Raw genomic sequence first — 23610 nt, forward strand, 5'->3', positions numbered from 1 at the left:
TGAAGATAGACCTATAACAGTCATAGTAGACAATTTTCATCCAATTTCACAACATACTGTTGTCCATGAATAACGCTCACTTGTGGTGCATGATATTTGAGTAAGAGACCTAGAAAACACATTAGATAACCTACTACTACAAATTCTTTATGCACTTCTTCTATTGTATTGAATCTCTTCTTTTAAATTCTCAAGGTTTGTCTTAAATCTGATTCAATACAGTCCCCAGCAGAGTCACCATTTTGTTGGTGACTCTGATGGGCAAAACTCAACTGAAAATAGGACTGAAATTTTCAATGAACACCAGAGACACTTGTGCTTTCAACAAAATGGATTGCCATCTTATCTCCCTAGTAGAGTCACCATTTTGTTGGTGTTTGAAAATGCTGGAGGGTTTTCAATTATCCCATTGAGAAAGTGACATATCTAGGGGCAGCTAACTCCCATTTTCAACATGCCCATTCAGACACCAGGCCAACTATAAGGCTAGACCCTTCTTCTTCTTCAAGCTCTACAAAACCTAGTCAGGTAGACCTATATATTCTTTATATGGTACAATTTATCAAAGCATACACTGAATCTAATATGAAGTAGATAAAACCCTTATTTCTCCTAATAGCTCATGAAATAACATCAATCTACAATAGTTAAATGTAGATCTAGGAACCTCATAAGCTAAGTGAGGGCATTCTATTATAGCTCTTCAACATGAAAGGGGAAAAGTGTTTGATTAATGATGTTGATGTTCAAAAAATCCTCAAACATGCAGAAGTATAACAAGTGATCCTATAACTGATCAGTGCCTAATCCATTGGGCAATTCCATGAATCCAAAACATACATCTGTGACATCAGGACATATTTTGTATACCCAGACATCAGATCTATCTAATAACCTTTTGATTCAGACATTGGTGTTCATTCATATCTCATTCTCACAAAATGTCCTTCTCAAGTAACCATTAACCTTGTTAGAATATATCAAGCATTTACTTGGCACTTTGTCCCAACAACAAAATATATCAGACATACAACCTAAAGGGGAAGCAAATGGATCTTAGCTCTTTGTTCCAAGACCACATAAGACTAAAAATTATTGAGACAGGAGATGAGAACCAAAATGAAACTAATGAAATGCTTGCTCATATGTATTCACTTCCTTGAAACAATACAATCAAATGCGTGAATTTAAAACATGAAACAACCTAACATATCAGAACTATCTGTAGTATTTGCACTATTGTTGTTAACATAAGAGAAAATTGCTAAAGAAAATGGTGTCTCAGTATTGGAAATGCATCAAGAACTGGATCCAAAATTTGGTATCAAAGTCATGAGCAGATTTCTTCCAAGGAACTGGAACCAACTAGTTTCTCAGTAATAAAAACTAGAACCCCTAGAAAGAAAGAAAAATAGAAAGATATAGCAAAGTAAAGGTTCTTGGATCTAATCTTCAAGTGACAAGTGTCCATTTGAAATGCAATCCTCTGTAACTGAATAACTTCTTCCTTACATCATCCCATCTGAAATGATTTTTTGTTTCATCATTATCTGCAACTGATTGGAAAATATCTCTATTTTAATGATGAAAGCCTTTTGATTCACTATATTATCTAATTTGCCTCATGAAATGCTGGTGAAATTTTAGTTTTTACTGAAAGAATCTGAACAAATTTTCACCCAAACTGAATTCTCAAAGCCTTTTAACCATACTCAACTCATCACCTCATTAGAAATTAGTTCTGAGCTTTGATACCTGAATTTGGATGCACAATAGGAATCTAGAAGAAAACCTCTTGTAGCTCAAATAGACTACTACCTATGCAAAAACTAACTATAGAATTAGAAAACTCAGATTCTCATGATTCTGACGATATATAACATTGCCTATTTTGCTTATCAAAAACCCATCCAAAGTCAATTTGAAAAATACTCCTCTGGCTATAAAAGAAAGGTCTACAATTGAATTTTTAAAAATTCAAAAATTTATTTCAGTACAAAAGTTCAAACTTTATACTAAAACCCTTTAGAATTTTTAAAAAAATGAACGTGCAAATCACTTTTTTGAAATAATAATTCAAAATTATTATTTTTACATTTTTAAAAATTTTGCCTCTGGGTCACTAGGCTAGCATGTGGCAGCCCTTGATTGGTTGACCTATGCCTTGTCATCACCACCTACTTCATCTTCACCATGTGGCAGCCTTTCATTTGCTACCCAGACTACCACCTCATCCGCTGATGAGGTTGCCACATCACACCCTGCCCGGGCCCTGCTACCTTGCCCGCTTTCTCGCATTTTTTAAACTCCGCACAACTCCATTTTGTAGGAATGCACCACCCAGATGATCAAGCCACGTGTCATCAATCAAATGCATCTTGCCTCTGAGCACCATGTCATCACCATGCGAGACCCACTGCCACATGGCAACTTCTCACATTCTCGCTTTATTTATCTTGTGCACATCTTGGAAATGCGAGCAAGCGGGCATTGCTGGATTTGACATGTGTCATCATCTCCTTCACTGTTGCCACAACAGTTTGATGTCAACTTTCCTCAAAAATTTTCACATCACCTCCAGTTGTCTTCACAGGTCGGGACCCACCTTACCACTCATGCCTTCCAAAAGTTGTTGCCTTTGAAGACAACAAACATGCTATGCATTATTATATTTAAAGAACTAAAGAGCCTCGAATGTGAATGATGTTGGATAAAAAATTTGAATCATATTTCCCTTTTCTACTTTGACTGAATTTTTTCCTTGTCAAAAGGCTTCTTTCCAAATCAACGGCATTTTAAGCGGACTCCCTTCAATGTAGATGGAGCCTGCTCTCTGTCCTTATCTATTTTTAGCTGCAACTCTCCACCATCTAGGAATTGTGTTATGAGGAAGTCTGTTGGAGGATACATATGTTGAATGAGAGGCTTGTGGCGTCGGATTCCTTTGCTATAGGTTCATCTTTGATTATCTAACTTTTCCTTCTTTGGTGCCTTAGACGCTGTGATTTTCCTTGGGTGCCCTGCTATTTGTTTTTGACATCTCTTGACTGTGCGAGATCTACTTATTGCATGAATGTTGATTCACTTGCTTGCCTTTGTCTTCTTAAAGAATTTTGCTCATGCCTTCCTTCAATTTTTTTGTGCCGCCCCTACCTTTTTCCTAGATTCTCAACTTTCAACCGCATTTAGGTATTGAAGTTCAAAACTAATTTTGAGCAAGGTAATGAGGTGAGTGTGGGTAAAAGGTAATAAAAATGCAATTAGGGTCGAGTTTGGTCACCTATAACGTTGACTCTTTGCTATTGGCATGAGATGTTCTCTTGCTTAGTGTGTTCTTGCTCACATTTGCATGAGGCTACTTTAGCATTGGTAGCTTCCTTGCTCGATGACGCCTCTATTGCATTTTCCTTGTACTAGCATGCTTCTTGCATGGATATTTGAAGACTTCTCCACTTTGATTGCCTACTAGACTTGGCGACTGGCCCCTTGGCACTACCTCCATGTTGCATAGGTTTGCTCTGAGACCTCTTCACTATGACCTACGTGGGATACTAGCCACTTCTAGCGTGGGTGTCCTTCTTGTTGGCATGGAGCTACTCATTTTTGACATTGTGAGTAGCATTTTTCGAGGCCTAGGCTGTTCGCTTGAGAGATGAGTTACTCTTTCTTTGCTCCCCCCTGTGCCTTCATATGCATGGGGCTTTCACCTTTTAACTTTAAATGCTACTTGGATTGCCATTCTTTAAAATCTTTTCCTTCACAAACTTTGATGCCTGTGGGTTCTTTCTCCCAACCGGCTCCTCATTTTCTATGCTTGCTAGGGTCCACTATTTCACGTGTGGAGCAGTCTACTCTCTATTTGTTTTTGTCAAATGTTTCTCTTTCTTTTTTTTTTTTTTTTTAAAAAAAACACAAAAAAATCCTCTTTTACAAGCCGCAAGCATTTAGAGGAGTTGCCACAACATGTAAGTTTTGAATTAATGTTTCAAACCTAAAATCTTCCCTCATAAGCTTCTATGCTTTGGATTGCCCCCTTGCACAAACATCGTGATTTTCTTTTGATTGCATGGAGCAAGCTCCCTATTCCTTAGGTTATTCACATGCTGAAACTTCATTTTCCAAGTAAGGAGTGATATGGGATTGCAACACAGCAATTATGCCAAAGACAAAATGACCATACCTAGGAAATCCTCTGTCCTGCAGAGTGCTCTTTGCCTCCCTAAGCTATAGTTCTAAAGCATCCTTTTGATCCTTTATCATTGCTAATTCATTTTTCATTATTCTATTTTTCTCCATCAAACTGTATATCTCTACTTTATGTGATGCTATTGTCAAAAAGACCCTTTCTTGCTTTTCATCCAAAACTGTACGCCATCTTTTATTTGTTTAGTAGAATCAGTCGGACCCCAAAGTGGGTCCGACTAAAATTTTTTTGTTTCCAGACAACTGATACTCCAAACTAATCTATTCACTATCTGATGCTGATTTGAAACAAGTTTTATCAATCATCTGTCATTAAAAACCCATTTATTCACTTTCCTGCAACCTATCATTTTTGCGCCAAGTGGTCCATTGACTGGCCTTAAAAACTAACACAAACACCTAATCGAGCTCTAGAAACTGGTACACTAAATCTTTTCTCTAGATACTTTCACCCTGTTAGATTTCATCTCATGACAAATTTCTAATCAAAAGATAATGACCATCAAAGTCGCCTTCTTAGAATTACCTGCAAATAAACAAGTCAGAAAACCACAAACTGGGTTTGGATATGGCTTGGAAAACTAGGTAAATAAGCACATGGGAAAATGAAAACTAGGGCATTTGTTCTTTGTCCTGAGGACATTATGGATCTACAATTTGGGCTCATCACAAATAACTGGGCGTGGATGGCGATCAGTCAGAGTAGTTTACTTGGATTTTGCAAACTGAAAACACTGACAGAAAACATTTTTTGAGAATGGAAAGGAATTGGAGAAGGGTGCAAATGGATTCATTAAAGCTTGAAAACTAGCACACTTAAAGTATTTTTAGAGGAAAACACAAGGGTACAATCCATTCAGTCTTACCAATCATGGATCTCAAGTTATGATGTCCCAAATAGGGGTTCCAAAAAATCTGCAAATGCTGACACCAGTAAAATGAAACAAATTTTGTTTGGAATCGCATTTGAAAACTAATCAAATGGATTTTTCAAGACTTAAAAATTGAAACATAACAAGTCTTTGACGTCTAGAATATAACTAAAAAGGAATTTTATCATTTTTGTCAATTGGTCAAAAGTTATAGCATGTCAAATAGGGTTTCCTAGAATTATGAACATTTTGCATAAGCACAAAAACAATAATTGACCAACTTTAAGGGATTCAAAACCTAGTCAAACATACTTGAAACAGCTTGAAATCTGAAAAATAGGTTCTCAGGTATGGACACTAGATACTCGCAAAGCAGAAAGTCACAGAACCTTTATGGGTATGAGATATTTAGGTGCAAACAGAGCCTCTTGTCATTGTCTGACACTTAGGGTAAAATGCAGATTTGGGAAATGCTCAAAACAGGACTTCGCCAAACATCTCAGAATGATGTTTTAACTTCATGGAACATGTGTACATGCTAAATGGAGGGTGTTAGAAACATTGAACACCATTTAGGCCTCATACTGATAGATGGGTACAACCAGGTACATATGCATTTTAAAAGTGTTTAAGGGCTTGATTTTTTCAATGGTTCTTCAAAATTAACCATGCAATTTTTAGTGCCAATAGTGGCTCTGTCTGGTGATGCATGCCCCTTGTGGGCATGGAAAGATTTCAAATCTCTGGGAGAAGTAGACCACACACCTGAACTTCAAAAACTTCTCTCGAACAGCTTTATTGAAAGCAAAAAATCTACTCCTACTATGTACAAGCAATGGCGTTGGGCCACCGAAAAGTTTCAAAACTCCTTACCTCTATCATACACCTGATTCTCATTTACATCTTTCTAAGGTAAGCTAGAATTACTTCTACCCATTTCACCAATTAGATTAGCATCATGAACCGAAACACTTGATAAAATTGAAATCACACTTTCATTCTCATAATGCATACATATATCAGAATCACCCTTTACTTCATGTTCATTATGAGAGAACAAGTCAGCATGCTCATAATTATACAAACTGGATTGAGAATCAAAATCCAAGAATGATTCATGCACGCTGATCGAAAACACAAAGACTTCATATTCTACATCATTCATCAATTGGGAGAGCATGCCTTATACTAGTCTTTTCTTCTCAAGAACTACAACACTACATGTTTTCTTATGTAGTAAGAATAATTGCAAAGATTGATCCCCTAAAGTATTTTCTTAGTAAATCACCATTAATAGGCTAACTACCATAGTGTGTTACGGTATTAAGTGAATTTGACATTGAGTACATGGATCATAAAGCCACAAAGGGACAAGTTATCATATATCAATTAGTAGATGCACTACTATTAGATGAACATCCTAGATACATGTTGAGCTCCCAAATGCAAAAATCATGCAATTATCAACACAAACCTGGAAATTATATTTTGATGAGTCATTTACCGAAATAGTTCTAGAGTAGGAGTACTCTTTGTTACACCAAAAGAATACACAATACCCAAGTCTTACAAATTATTATTCCCTTGTACAAATGACATGGTTGAATATAAAGCATTTCTCATAAGACTTAAGATGGTAGTACTATGGAAAATTATAGAATTGAATGCTTATGGAGACTCCCAATTGATCATTAAGAAAGTTAATGATGAATATTAAACCAAAGATGATAAGTTATTATCATATAAGCATATGGAAGATGATTTTGAACAATATTTCACAGTGATTACATTTGAGAAGATTCCTCGACAGGAAAACAAAGCTGCAAATGCCATGGAAACAATTGCTCCTTTGCTCGATATGGAGAATACACAAGCTCTTTTTGAGTTCTTGGTGGAACCCTTATCTTATCCTTCCTACGATGATCATGACTCTAAAATCATGTGTCATTTTATGATTCAAGACTCCTCTATTTATGGAAATATCTTTGCCTATCGAAAATTATATATCCTACTACCTAACCTATTCCAAACCCAAAAGAGAAATTTCCTCTACCAAACATCTCATTACACAATATTCGTTGACACCCTATATCGATGATGTTTTGATGGTACTCTCTTACATTATCTTGAACATGGTGAATCTCAAACTACTTTACAAAATTACACGAGGCTATATGTGGGTCACACTTCTATGAACCTTCTTTGGTTAAGAAACTTATATGTATGGGTTATTATTGGCCTACAATGGAGTCTAATTCCTTTAAATATAATAAGAATCCAACAAGTACCAAATACATAGGAATATAATTCATGCATTAGCTCGGGAACTTTATTTTTTTACAATAATATGGTCATTTAGTTAGTGGGGCCTCGATCACATTGGGGAAACTCATTCATCTTCTTCCAATGACCATAGATTCATAATAACAAAAAAAAAAAAAAATTTACCAAATGGGTTGAGGTCATTCCACTCATAACCACTATTGGTAAAAAAGTCTCCATGTTCATCCTTAACTATATCATCTATCAATATGGTATTCCAACATCCATAGTCATAGACCATGGAAAATAATTCCAAAATAAGGATATCAAAGAACTATTCAAGAAATTTCATATCACCCATCATTATTCCTCCATCTAGTTCCCACAAGGAAATAGTCAAGCTAAGGCATCTAATAAAACCATTGTCAAGATCCTTAAAATGACTACCAGTGATGTTAGTCATGACTAGCATGTCCAACTCAATTTGACACTATGGGCTTACCATACATCAATTTTTTGGAATACTTTATAATAACTTGTGGGGGGGGGGGGGGGGGGTTGAATCAATTATCCAAGGTCCAGATGTATAAATAAAACATTTCATAGCTTAGTGAACCCATAAAATATTTATCATCATGCATGCATCCATAAGATTTATGCAATCACTTAAAACTTGTAGGTTACTATCAAATCAATTTGCACAAATGTAAACATGAAACATAATAGATTTAGTAACACATTTGACACAATGATTTACGTGGAAACTCAATTTGGGAAAAACCACTAGTAACAACTACTCTTTTTCACTTTTTTGAAGTGATGCCCTATGAAAGGCCAACCCTATTAAAGGTTACAATACACATTTTTAAATCTGACCCTATTAAAGAATTCCAATCACCTTGTTAGGAGTGAGCCTTGTTAGAGGACTTTAGACCATTCACTTGGAATGTCACCTAGTTAAAGGATTTACAAATGACTATTACATCAACCTTAATCCAAAGGATTTACCCTAGACTAGTACAATTATTAGAGTAATAATAAGGCTTTGATCTAATAACAACTTACAACTCCATTTGTAGATTATAGATCTCTATTTTAGTCCTCCATTCTGCTTGGCTTTCACACATTTCAACTCTGATAGATTTTTCACCCTTCAAGCATTCATACCCTTAAGCCTTCCTACTTAACATGCCAATGTAGACTCTTTTCTTAAGTCACTTGATGAAGATATACCCTTGACTCCTTGTCTTCCTTAGGTTCTCGCACATAAAAACCCTTGCTTCTAACTAGACATTGGTATAAGTAGAGAATTAATATTCTTTTCTGTTCATTCTCCATCATCTAATTTAGGGTTAGGATAGATTAGGTAGGATACAATGAATCTGCCCTTCATTACATATCACTTCTAGAGACTTCTCCTTCAATCCTCTTTGAATTTACCTTAAAATGGTTTACTATGAATTTGTGCCACCAGTTCATCAGTCTTATCTTTTACTTGGTTCACAAAATCCAAGAAAACAAACCTGTCAACTCATATCCATCCATTTCATGATCTTTTTAATAATCCTAGCACTCAACATTAATTTGCTTCTGATGCTCGGCACATACTATGTTGCTCGACATCCACTAAAAATTGACTTAGCATGAACTAAAGTTTACTGGTGCTTGGCATTAACTAAACTTTACTTGGCATCTACTATCTTTCTCAGCATACACTAAAATGAACTTTTAGTTTGCTCCAACTAATTTTTTGTTAAGCTTGCACTGACTTTGCTCAACACCTACTATCCATTTGATCAAGCTTGGCAGACAAACTTAGTTTAACTTATTCTTCTGAATGTGCTTAGTGTAACCAACCTTTGCAAGCTTAAGTAGATTATTAATGCACTATAATATCACTATCTTAGTTGATTCTTGTACTCCCTTTTATACCATAACTCAACCTTTCTTCTAGGTGCTATTGTTACATCTTTTGATCAAATCCTCTTCATCAATCAAATAAGTAATAGTACTTAAATCATATAAGCAATTTTCTTATCGAAAAAGTAGCATTTTTGACATCAGTGACAAAATAATGATTGAAATACATTTATCATACTTGTATCAATCTATTTTCAACAATCTCACTCCTTGGCATTGATGGCAAACCAAACTGATTAATCAAATTGACTAGGTTAAAACAATAAGACCAAAAAAATACCAAAAACAAAATACTTATTGGTATTGAAATCTCTCCCTCTATCAGTAACTTTCATCTTCTAAAATAGGTTACAATCATGACTCCCTCTGAATTACTTTTTAAATCTCCCTCCTACAATAGCTCCCTCTTATTAGGTAGATGTTATTAGCAGATACACTTTCTTTCTCAGCAGTCAACATTTCTTCCTCATACTATTTGTTATGATTTCTCCCTCTTTGTTTCCTTATCTTGTAAAATATATCTCCCTCTTAGCTATATATCTCCCTTTCTTTGTATATCTCCCTCTTTCTATAATATCTCCCTGTTTGACAACAATGCCAAAGACTTGTCATCTTAATATCCAGATATGAACTTCTTCAGTTTCTCCTATGTCACCTTTCTTGTGACTGATTTGAAGTTTTAGCTCTTTGATTACTTTAGGTAGCTCCTAAAGTAATATCTACTATGTCAATTTGTAACATATAGCAATCAACTTGCTTGATGCAAGGTACTTCTTTTTTTACTTAGATAGCCTTTAACAGGGGTATCACCCCTAGTTTACCTCTTAAATACTCATGAGCATCCCTAGGTAATGCTTTTGTGAAGATATTAAAAATTTCCTCTTTTGTGTTAACATATTCCATCTTCACCTCTTTATCTTGAACTAATTCTCTCAAGTAATGATACTTGGTTGCAATGTGCCTAGTCTTTGTGTGCATCACAAGATTCTTTGATATATTTATAGCACTTGTATTATCACAATAAAGTGTCACTAGTTCAGTGATTTCTTCCTTCATACCTTTGAGTAGCTGTTTGATCTATACAATGTTTGTATAATTTATAGTAGCAACAACTTATTCAACTTCAATAGTGGATTGTGAAGTGCAATTTTGTTTCTTGCTAATCCATGTAACTAGCCTCTTACCTAATAAAAATGCTCCTGCACTGATGCTCTTTCTATCATCAATGTTTCCATCCCAATTAACATCAATATAGGCTCTTAATTCAAATTTCTCATTTTTCTTGTAGTATAGACCATATTCTTTTGTTCCTTTTAGATATCTCATTATTCTCTTTACAGAAATCAAATGATTCTCCTTATAGCAATCAAATGATTCTCCTTACAGTGATCAAATGATTCTCCTTGGGATTAGCAGAGAATCTTGCAACTATTAGGTCTGCTATGTACTACATATTTTAATTTTCCAATCATAGACTTATACAATGTTTGATTCACCTCACCTGAATCATCATTCTTTAATAATTTATGGCTTGTCACCATAGGTGTACTTACTAGTTTGGAATCCTCCAATCCAAAAGTTTTCAGTATCTCCTTGATATACTTTCACTGAGTGATATATATACCATGTTTCATCTTATGTACTTGCAAAACCACAAAGAACTTGATCTCTCCAAACATAGACATTTCAAATTCTTGCTTCATTTCATTTGCAAAAGCCTTACATAAGGCATCTTGACCTCCAAATATGATATCATCAACAAAAATTTCAGATAAAAAAATACCTTTTTTGTTCTCTGTCTTCATGTACAAAATGTTGTTATCATCAGTCCTTTCAAATCCACTCTTCACAAGATAATTATGAAGTCTCTCATATTGTGGTCATGGTGCTTGTTTCAAACCATATAGAGTTTTGTGTAGTCTACATACCATGTTCTTATTTTTAATATCAAAAAATCATTCTAGATATTTTATGTAAATGTCTTCCTCTAATATACTATTTAGAAATGTAGATTCAACATCCATTTGATAAACTTTGAAACCTTTGCATGCAAATTAAGCAAGCAGAGTTATTACTCCTTCCAATCTAGCAATAGGAGAAACAATTTTTCCATAGTCAATTCTTTCTTCTTGTACATACCATTTGCATACTAATCTTGTCTTGTTCCTTGCTACTTCACCATTTCCATCTAGCTTATTTTTGAACACCCACTTGGTGCCAATCACATTTTTTTCTTCTAGTCTAAGAAATAGAGTTTATGTCTTGTTTTTCTTAATTTTTTCAATCTCTTCTTCCATGGCTCTAGTAAAGTGCACATCTTCTAAAGCATCTTTTACTGATTTAGGCTCTTTTATGCTCAGCAAGCATATATCATTTCTCAACTTCTTTCTTATCATTGGTCTAGCTTCTTTATCTCCAATTATTTTTGTAGTAAGATGATGTCTCTTGGCATATTTAGACAATCTTGGTTCAACTCTGGTTTCTTTATTTGGTCTGTCTACTTTAGAGTCACTATGTACATCTCTCTTAGGTATTCTAGCATCTCTCTCATGTACACTAATTTTAGAAATAGAATATGCATTAACTTCATTCTATAACTCAACATCTAAATGTAGCTCAATTCCTAAATGCAACTTGACATTCATATTACATGACTCAGTAGTCACTAAAACTTGTTGTTGGTTTGTTGCTTGATTTGCAGCATCTTCTTTAGTAGCCATTCCTTCATAAAAGTATACAAATGATTTGTATTCTTTTGGTTCTTTTATAGGTTCAATTTCAAGTACTTCTGTCTATTCATCAAAATTTACGTTTGTACATTCCATAACTTTGTTAGTATTAATATTTAAACACTTATAAGCTTTACTTCTTGTAAAATTGTTGGATACAATTGTTCAATTGTGTGTTGTCTTTGATGTTACACAAATGTCATATCTGTTATCAGATAGATTCTATCGAGCTCTATTGGTCAGCAAGGCAAAAGACAGAGTCTACCAAGCTCAGAATGGTAGCAAAGAAGGTTTATAGTGTCTACCAAGCATTCTAAGACTTTACCTTGTGCAAACAATTGTTATCGAGCTTTCAAGGTTAAGCAAGGAAATTCAGTTGTTGCCAAGCTTACTTGGTCAACAAAGGGAAATATGGCAGAAATAGTTCTTATCAAGCTCTCATGGATAGTGAAGGAAATTAAATTCTTACCAAGTTCACTTGACAGTCAAAGGATTTTGCAGTGTGAACTAAGTTGAGATGGTTAACTCAGGAAATTATTTTTTGAGCAGTATTTATCGAGCAGGGTTGACCAATAAAGGATTTCATTGTTTTGTGAAATAAAGTTTACTTGTTTAATGTAATATTTGTAGCTGACTAATGTATGGTTTATTGGTAAATGTAACTTGTGAATGAGCCAACTTGATAATCTGAATTGTATATATAAGAGGTCAAGTTGTGAATTCTAAGTGTGTGATGGATTTGATGTGATGTGAATATGAAGGAGGATTGATTATTGTGAGAAAAATTTTTGAAGAATGATAAGAGATCATTGAGGAGTAGCAAAGCTATATTTGATGAAGGAGGATCTAATGGTACAGAATAGAGATCTATAATTAGAAAATTTAGTTGCATCATATTTAGGTCAATTCATTGTTACTTTCTAACTATTATAGCAGTGATTTCAAAATCTCTTAACAAAGTTGGTTTAACAACCATTTTGTAAATCCTCTAACAAGGTGGTATTTTAGTTGAATTATTCTAAAGACCTCTAGCAAGGCCACTCCTAATAGGGTGATTAAATCCTCTAACGGGGTCACACCTAATAGTGTGTATTGTAACCTTTAATAGGGTTGGCTCCTAATAGGGCTCACTTTAGAAGAGTAAAAATTGGTAGCTAGTTACTTGATGGCTTTTCCCATATTGGATTTCCACGTTGAATTTGGTGTCTCTTGTGTTCATGTTATTTACTTTTGCATGCATGCTAATAATTATGAATGCATAAAGACCAGTAACAAGTTAATCTACTGAGTTACAACATTTTTGTGAAGTGTTTACCATGTATCAACAATAACTAGTTACTTAAGACATCTAAGGAATCAAGATTTGTTTTTGTGCTAACTTATTCACCCCCCCTCTCAGTTACTTCATCTATAATTCCAACAATTGGTGTCAGAGATTTTGGTGCATGTAGGAAAAGATTTCAAGGATCTAAGCTAAAGATCAGGATGTCTTACAAGAGGGAAATTCCAAGACTTAATAGGGACAACTTCTCAGCATGACAGGGATTGATGAGACTTCATCTGGCTTCTATTGGTGATTTAGAGCTGAAGTACCTTTGTGAAAAATATGCAAAACCTACTCGTACATTATCTATCAATGATATTGATAAAAATAAGACTCACAACAACATGATGATAGATATTGCATTTGCCCTAAGTTATGAAGAATTTGATGACATCAAGGATTGCAAAACTACCTTTGAAATGTGGAACAAGCTAAAAGAGATCTATGGAGGTGATGATAATGTGAGAAGAGCCAAAGTACAAAGTTTGAGAGCTTAATTTGATCAAATGAGGATGAGAGAAGATGAAAAAATTGCAAAATATGTTGAAAGAGTTAAAGCATGTGTTAGTGCAATAAAAGAACCTAGAGGAGATATCAAGGAGGAAATGGCTATAAGTAAAGTTCTTAGAACTTTACTTCCTATTTATGCAATCAAAGTTTCTACAATTCAAGAAAGAAGATGTGAAGAAAATCATAAGATAAATTTAGAGGCCATAGTTGAAAGATTGATTGCATCCAAGCTAAAAAACTATGATAATTATGTTTTAGCTACCAAAAAAATTGAAACAGCATTTGAAGCCAAGCTCTCAGTCAAGGAGAAAGGCAAGAAGATAAAGGATCCTCAGTTAGATAGTGATGAAGAATCAGAACAGAGTTCAAACAATGATCTTGACATGGTTGAAGCTCTACTAGCAAGAAAATATTCAAGAGGAAAAGGAAAATACAAAGGTAAGGTTCCTCATCTATTTTCTGTATGAAGAAATTGGACATATTGCTGCTAGGTGCCCAAATAAGTAGAACAAGGATGAGAAGAAAGGTCACAAGTGCAATGGCAAGAAAGAATTCAAATCATTCAAGGATAAAGGTAAGAAAACATGTTTCATGGTTAAAGATTCTAATGATTTTGATGATGAAGAAGAAGATGAAATTGTTTACATTGCTATAAAGGATGAATCTAATTAATGATGAAGAAATGAAACTTATTTTTCATGTGTGCAAAAATGATACATGGACTATAGATAGTGGTTCTTCTCATCCAATGACTAGTGATAAAACTGAGTTTGAGCATTTTGAAGACTACGATGGTGGTAGTGTGAGATTTGGTAATAATGAACCTTGTTGCATAAAAGGAAAAGGAAGAATCTCACTAACCAAAGAACTTGGATGTGATAATCCATATTGGGTAGAAGGACTTAAACACAATCTATTAAGTTTTGCACAACTACTCAATAATGGATTCAAAGTGGAATTCATGCATGGAAATGCAAGACTGCCAGATGGAAAAGGAAAGCTGATTGGATCAAGCACTCAAACAAAAGGTAACTTGTTTTATCTTGAACTTGGTGAATGTTCATGTTTTATTGCTCAAGTTGAAAAAAGTTGGTTATGGTGTAGGAGGTTGTGTCATGCAAACTTTGTTAACTTTATAAAAATAAGTAAATTCAGGAAAGTAAGAAGCATTCCTAACAAAAAGAAACCTGAGGTTGGTCTATGCAAGAATTGTCAAATTGGCAAGATGGGAAAGAATAGCTTTAAAAGAAAGAACTATCAATTTGAAGAAATTTTAGAAATTGTTCATACTGATTTGTGTGGACCTATTGGCATTGAAAGTTATACTAATGAAAAGTTCTTTATTCTTTTTGTTAATAATTACTCAAGAATGATGATTATCATGTACCTAAGAGAGAAATCAGAACCATTTGAGAAGTTCAAATGGTATTTGGCTAGAGTAGAGAAGGAAATAGGAAAAATACTAAAATGTTTGAGGTCAGATAGAGGTGGTGAATTCGTTTCACATAGGTTCAATAACTTTTGCATTGAAAGGGGAATCAAAAGATAGGTTTCAGCATTTGGAACTCCTGAACAAAATGGAATAGTTGAAAGAAGGAACACATCTATCATGGACTGTGCAAGAACTTTAATGATTGAAAAGAGCATTGCTATCAAATACTAGAAGGAAGCTATCAGTACTACAGTTCATACCTTGAATCGAGTATGACTGAAAAAGGACTCATTCAAAACCCCCTATGAGTTATGGTATGGCTACAAACCCAATGTAAGTTACCTAAAAGTATTTGGAAGAAAATGTTACATTTTAAAAGAATCTAGAAAAGGTAAATTTGATGTGAAGGGTGATGAAGGAATATTTTTGGGATATTTTTGAAAGAGTAAAACATATAGATGTTTGAATTTGTCTACTCACAAAGTCATAGAAAGTGCACATGTAAATGTTGATGAGTTTGCATAAAGAACTGAAGAAAAAAGCAAAAGGGAACCTGAAGACTATAGGAGATTTGTTTTCATTGAACCTGAGACAATGCTAGGTACACCTATCAATTAGAAATCTTCTACTCTAGAGTCTTTTGTAATCGAGTTGTAGGAAGTTCAAATCGAGTCAATACCTATCAAGCTACAAGGACCTAAGTTGAAAACATAAGCTACTAAATCAATAGCTATCAAGCTCGAGCAACCAGAAGCTAAAGCTAAAGTGCAAGAAGATGAAAATGCAAAGTGTTCAAAAGGAAAGGAACTTGTATTAGCCAAGTATGTCAGGAAGCATCATGCACCAGATCAGATCATGGGAGATAAATTTGAAGGAACAATGAGAAGAAGTAAGTTTAAAGGCACTTGTTTGCTTGCAAATTTTGAACCTAGAAATGTCAAAGATGCATTAGAAAATGAAAGTTGGATCGAAGATATGAATGAAGAGATAGAATAGATAGAGAAAAACAAAACATGGGCTCTTGTACCTAGGCCTAAAGACAAAAATGTGATTGGAACTAAGTGGGTATTTAGAAACAAGTTAAATGAAGATGGTAAGGTGTCAATGAACAAAGCTAGACTGGTATGCAAAGGATACTCTCAAGAAGAAGGTGTAGACTATGGAGAGACTTTTGCTCCTATTGCAAGATTCGAAGGTGTCAGAACCTTACTTGCATATGCTGAATACAAAAGATTCAAAGTTTATTAAATGGATGTCAAGTCAGTATTTCTCAATGGTATACTAGATGAAGAGGTTTACATTGAATAGCCTAAAGGTTTTGTTGATCTAGACAAGAAGGACATGGTCTACAAATTACATAAAGCATTGTATGGTTTGAAACAAGCACCTAGAGCATGGTATAAAAGTCTTCATAACTATCTTAATTAGATTGGTTTTCAAAGAACTAATGATAATAGTAGTGTTGTGGTATCCACAACACACGCCCCATTCCTCACTAGGAATGGGGACCCCCTACTTTCTTCTGACTCCCGGGCTCATAGTTCAAAAATCGAAAGAAGGAGAAAGTCTCATTTAAATCAGTTAGAGTAAAATTGAAAAAAATACACAAAAATAATAATAATAATAATTCATGAATGCGCATATCGAGGTACACGCGCTTTGTAAAAACAAGCAAGGAGAGGGGGTTATAAAACCCCCTCCTTCCTCCTAGTTATTATCATTTTGTCACTTCCTTTTTTTTTTAGCTAAGAGAGAAAGGTGAGAAAACTCTTCCCCCCCCCCTCTCTCTCCATTCACACACTGCGCGTGCCTTTAGGGCTGCGCACTGCCGCGCCACCCTTTTTAGATGCGCAGTGCTGCGCGCGTCGCTGGGTCGCCCTTTTGGATGCACGACGCCCTTTTGGGCGCACGGCCGCGGGCACCGCCCTCATTTTTTTTTTTTATATATTTGATCAAAAAACCCAAAAAAAAAAATTGAAAAAAATATATATATATATATAAGTAAAATAAAATTGGTTTTTGAATATCATTTTTTTTAATGTGTTTTATGTATCTAGTAATTAATCTTTTTTTTTTTTTTTTTTTTTTTTTTTTTTTTTGGTGACGTGCAGGTAATACAATCAAATGGTGTCCACATCCAAATCAATAGCAAAGCCAGTCGTATACAAGTTCTAAGGCGTAACCCCGAAGTCACGATTGCACAATGAACACTTTGAGATCAAAGACACAGAACTTGGACACACGGACTTGGGAGAATTTTTGAGGGTTTGTAACAACCCAACTGAAAGATCTTCTTTGAGATCCACCTTAATACGGTTTAGATTGGTAAATGCAGCATCGCATCCTGGGACTGTTCAATTAGCTGAATTGATTATGACCTTATCCTGACATTTTGTTCCCGAGGAAATGGTGGTAAAGAGTGTCACTGGGGAAGTAGTCTTGGATCTATGACCTAATAATATCGAGAGAGTCTTTCACTTACCTAAAGCTGATCAGTTTATCAAGCTTTCATATGAAGCAGCTGAGAGGTGGCATAAGGATCATCACCAAGAGACCATGGACATCATATATTCCTCATACTTCATTGAGAAGCCATCTTGAGGAAAGACAATCAACAAAGTAGATATGGCTCGAGGATACATGAGGGATGATATTGGATATTCAATCATTCTCCTGAGTAGAGCTATGGGATTGCCTGTAGCAGGTCATCTCGCTCCATTCATGGTTAACTTCATTAAAACCATCAGACATGCAAAGATGCCACTGGATTGGGCTACCACACTTAGTGAGAGCTTGTGTGATCAGTTGCGGACAGTAAAGGACAAGAAGAAGTTCTATATGACTTCTTATGTGATATATCTACTTGCAACAAGAGCCACCGACTATCCTGGGTTGTACAAAAAGGGCAGTATCCAGGATCGTAATGCATGGCCGTATATAGTTTATCCTCAGCTAGTTAAGAAAAAGCTCTCACCGGAAAGCAAAGAGTACAAGATTGTGAATGATGCCTTTATCTTTGCCATCATTCAATTCATCGAAGGCAACTATGGAAAGAGATTATCTGATGAGGCCAAGGCACAGATCACAGCTCTCGGTGCATATTTTATCCAGTTTTGGATATTCACATACATTTGGGTTGGTGGTGCATCTATCCATCCAAAGAAGCTCCCAAGGTACCCAAGTGACAAGTTGGTTCTGATGGAAATTTCTCAACAGATTGAGTCAACCTATGAGAGGATCAAGAAACAATGAAGGCCTTGTTGGGATTGGCCTTTTGTAATAGGGGCATACCAAGTAAAGAGAAAGCAGGATATCCTGACTTTCAAGTGGGAGTGGGAGAACTATCCTCTTGAGGAATATAACTCTCCCTGGCTATTCTTTGACAGTGTTGGTAAAGTGGAAAATTTGGCAGGAAAAGAGTTCTACCATGAGGACACCATTGAAGATAATTGGATGAATGCCACAAATGACTATGATGTCTGTATTAGGGACTATTGTAGAATGAATTTGTATTTAGCAGAGAAGGCTCTCCATTTGATCATCCTGGATGAGATAAGGCTACAAGATTTGTAGGAGCTACTAGATCCCTTATTCAATACAGATAAAGTTGGTGAGAGGCCCATTCTTAATGCAAAAATTGATAGAGAGGAAGGAGATGATATTAATCATCGAGCAAGACATGTCATTAGAATGAAAAAGAGTTGGATCAAGAAACCCTTTCCACTTGATCCAATTCTAGATACAATGATATTCCATATACATGCTCACCCAGAAAAGGTAAAGGGGAGGAAAGTCAAAGTTCCTATCTTTGCGCTCCAGTCTCCTATCAGGCCAAAAATGGTCTACCAGCTTGATCGTCTAGTGGGATATTACCATCCACCCGAGAAGAAGAAAGAAAAGAGGAAGAGAGCCTCTCCTCAAAGGATCCAAATTGAGCATGTTGAAGAACAGGCCCCTTTGCAGCAACATGAATCTACTCCCCAGGACCCCCACGACTCTGGGATTTCTCATATCTAGGTTGATTTTCCATTACCTCCTGCTTTGTCAAGCTAGCAAGAGGAGGGAGAGATTCCAGAGACATCCATTCCTCTAATGCATTAAGAGCTCACTTCTCCTATGGTTCCACAGAAGCAAAGGAGGGTCAAGGTTAGAATGAACAAGAGGCAGAGAGTTCATAAAAGATTAGTGCCTAATCCATCTGTTCCTAAAACCATTCCCGAGGAAGAATCAGATGAGGATGAAACAGAGTCAGATGGGGAGGAAGAGAAAGTGCCTCTACAAGGGAGAACCCAACTTGCCAAAGCTACAGAATTGGAAAGAAAGAAGAATGTCACAAATACCCCACCACCCACCCAAGCTGAAATAGTAGAGCTCTCTTTTTCGGAAGATGAAGTACAATGATAGGTGAACGAGAAAAGAGAGCTAGGTGATGATATTCTCTCCATTCCAAATTTTGATTTCATGCCAGTAGGTACAGAATTGGTTGGAGATAAGATTAGAGATACTCCTACAGGTGAATTTCAACAGCAAGATTGGACGCAGATGCCACCTAAGACACAAGGTCCTCATCCAACACCCCCATCTTCACCTCAGTCTATGATGGTAGATAAGGTTTCAGTGACACCTCCACCTTTGAGTTTAGAGGAACATGTTTAGAAGGAATCATCATTACAAGAAGAACCAAAACCAAAGGTTACTGATGAGCCATCAAAAGAGGCACAGGGAACGGAATGTATACAATAGCCTTCCTAGGAAATTGAGGATCAAACTATGGGATCTATGGAAACTAAGACTACAGAAGAAGAACCCTCACAATAGGAGACTCTGGGTAAGAGTGGAAAAGGGAAGGAGATAGTTGAAGACATCCCTTCATCATCTAGAGCCAAGGTTACAGAAAGACATATCCCGAGATGGTTCCAAAAGGAAATAATGAAAAGTGCTAAGCATCAATTCCTTGCTTCAGAGGATGATATCTGTGACATTGCAGAGATTTTGAGCAAGCCTAACTCTCCATTACAGGATGCAACACCATTTGGATTCATTACCACTACTCAGAATCAAGACTTATTTGCACAAGTGGCTCATCCCCTGAAAGGTACAGATGAAGAAGCTGTCAGCCTTCAGGACTATGAAGTAAAGGATATCACATTAGGGAAACCTACATGGGATACTTCTCGACAAATGATGACTATGGGAGTCAAAGAGGTTCTTAACCACATGGAACATGATGAGATTGAAATCAGAGAACTTCGAAGGAAAGTTGAGATCTTGAAAGGATATCTAGCTGAAGTTATTGGTCCTCTTGATTTTGAACACCCCAAGGAGACTTTGAATACCATTCTTAAAGAAGGGGAAGGTGTACGGCTCAATCCATTTTTGAGAGCTTGTCAAGATTGGCGAGACAACCTTGAGGATAGGGGTATCACTATAATTATAGGAAGTCTGAAATTATTGCATGCTATACAAGACAATGTTGATAAGATCGTGGCAGTTTTGAGGTAGGACTTCAACATTATGGATGAGGTACAGGTTTGGAGAAAGGATTTGCAAATTCTACAGGCCATAAAAGGACAAAGGTACCACATTCTGATTGATGTATATATTGGTGAAGAGCTAGACATGATAGATGATTGGATAGAAAATATTGCAAAAGGAAATAAAGTGATGGAAACATTGCATGATGAGATACATAGGCTCAAGGACCAAGCTTGAGAGCAAATTTTGGAAGCAGAAAAGTTATATAGTGATGCATGCTTGGGTATTTTTGAAGATGAAGAATGAGAGAAGCTTTTATCAATTGAGGTAGTTGTAGAAAACTTCAAAAAGACATTAGAGGAAGCATCCAGTGATGAAGACATCAGACAAGCCTTCAGGATAGAAGAAGCATTGTTAGAGTTGGATACCAAACTTGGGGATTTTGTAGAAACTCGAATTGAGGTGGACAACTACAGAAAGAAGGTTAAAGATAAGTATGAGGCTTTGGATCTTCTCGATTCTGCTAAGATTATTGAGATTATAGACAAATTCAAGGGAAAATATCCAAACATATCTTTAGGATGAAGATGAACAAGACCCAGATGCTAGAATTTAAATTTTGACACTTAGAAATTTTTTAAGGTTTTTGACTCAATCGAGGTCCGCAGGTCCGCAGCTCCACATTTTCATGAAGCTCCACAATTTAGAGGTGCACCAAAAATTGACTGCTAGTTTCAAAAATAGCACTTTCCATGCATTGGAAATGAATTTTGATGGCAAGTTAACTCCGACACACATCAAGTGAAGGGCCAGCTTGTATTTTGGGTGTCTCCATGCACTTCTACTTTGACTGATGGCTTCCTCCTACTTTCTCTCTCATGCTTTCATTATTTTTGACATTTAAAGAGCTCATGCATCTAATTAATGAATAAAATATGGATGGAGTCCCTCTAGGCACCAATTAGATTACCAATTTGTATATATTTAGTTTGTTTTCATGTTTTAAAGCATTTTATTGCATTGAGATATCTCTCACTCTCAACACAAATTGAGGAGATGATTTCTTATAAATACCCCATTGTAAAATGTAACAAAGGCTACCGTTATTATGCAATAAAGTTATTCTTTTGGTGCTAGCATTCAGAGTGTAGTTATTCTTGCCTGGATGTGTCATTGTTTTATGGATTTTATTCATGAGATTGTGATTGAGCCAAAGTTTTATTGCATTGTTTCTAGTTGTGCAATCTTTTAGTTCTCGCATTTTCTATAGATATATGAATTCCATTGACATAACGAGCTTGAGAAGAGATCACCCAATTGTGTCTACATAGCTTTTTGTCTTGCATGAGCGCACTTTCTGTGGCCTTGTGATTTGATGAAGAGTGAAACATCATTCGATTTGTTACAGATTCTCACCGACGATTGCATCAGTGGATTCTAGGAAGCGCTGCTCCTATTTTCATTGGTTTCCTACCAATTTCTTCGAAGGTTTAACTCGTAGCGTGTTGTGTTCTATAGCTTATGTCCATTTAAGAATTTCAATTTCAAGTTATTTGATTTCATGTTATTTGCTTTCAATTTTGTTATTTTCTTTGCTAACCCCCCTGTTAGAATAGGACCTCATAGTAGCTGCATTGTTAGAGTTGCATTCATTGAAAAATAGAAAATACAAAAACATTGTTCTTTTGGTGTGATATTTTGAGATAGCGAACAGACAAGGTAAAAGAGTTTTTGGAACTAGCAAAGGCCTCCTTGTGAACATTCACATTTATCTTCTACTGAGAAAATTTTGGTATGTCATAAGACAAACACTGAACCTTGGAGTAGATCCTTAAAAATATTTTCTTTTCAAGAGAGGAATTACACTATGGATTCCTGCCATTGACCTCGTGCAAAATGAATGCCCAAAAAGTAGCTTGTACATCAAGGAAGGACCAGATAATAAGATTGTTTTGGCAAAGATATTTTTGGATGATACTTTGTTCATAGAAAATGATGATCTTTGGAAAGAATTTTCAGATCAAATAAACAAGGAATTTGAAATGTCAATGTTTGGTTAGATCAAATTTTTTGTTGGTCTTCAAATTCAATAGAATAAGAATGGCATCTACATCAATCAATCAAAATACATCAAGGAGATACTGAAAAAGTTTGGTATGGAAGACTACAAACCAGTTGGGATTCCTATGTGTACTAGATTGAAACTTACCAAAGATGATGAATCAAAAGAAGTGGATCAGACATTGTATAGATCTATGATTGGAAAGTTGCAGTATGTAGTGCACACAAGACTAGACATTGCCCTTGTAGTAGGAATTGTAGCAAGATTCTCAGAAAAACCAAAAGAAAATCACATGATGTTAGTCAAAAGGATCATGAGATATTTGAAAGGCACTGAAGATTATGGATTATGGTATAAACTTGGAAGAAATTTGGATTTAAAATTTTTTACTAATGTAGATTGGATAGGGAACGTTGATGAAAGAAAGAGTATAAGTAGAGGAGCTTTCTTTCTCAGAAAGATGTTGGTTTCTTAGACAAGTAAAAAGAAAATTTGTACATCTCAATCCATAGCAGAGGTTGAATATGTTTTACTAGTAGTAAACTGTTCAAACATTGTTTGGTTTAAACAGTTATTGGAAGGTATGAAGCAAGAAATCAAACAACCTATTGTTATGTTTTGTGAAAATACAAGTGCAATTAACATATCCAAGAATCAAGTGATGCATTAAAAAACCAAGCATATTTCTATGAAGTATCACTTTGTTAGAGAATTGATGCAAGATAAGGAGATCAAACTAGAATATGTCCATACAAAGGAATAAATTGCTAACATATTCACAAAGCATTTACCTAACGATGCATTCTTGTATCTAAGAGGTA

Source organism: Cupressus sempervirens, chromosome 7 (genome assembly GCF_028749045.1).
Source record: "Cupressus sempervirens isolate cs-2001-9-10 chromosome 7, ASM2874904v1, whole genome shotgun sequence".
Taxonomy (NCBI): domain Eukaryota; kingdom Viridiplantae; phylum Streptophyta; class Pinopsida; order Cupressales; family Cupressaceae; genus Cupressus; species Cupressus sempervirens.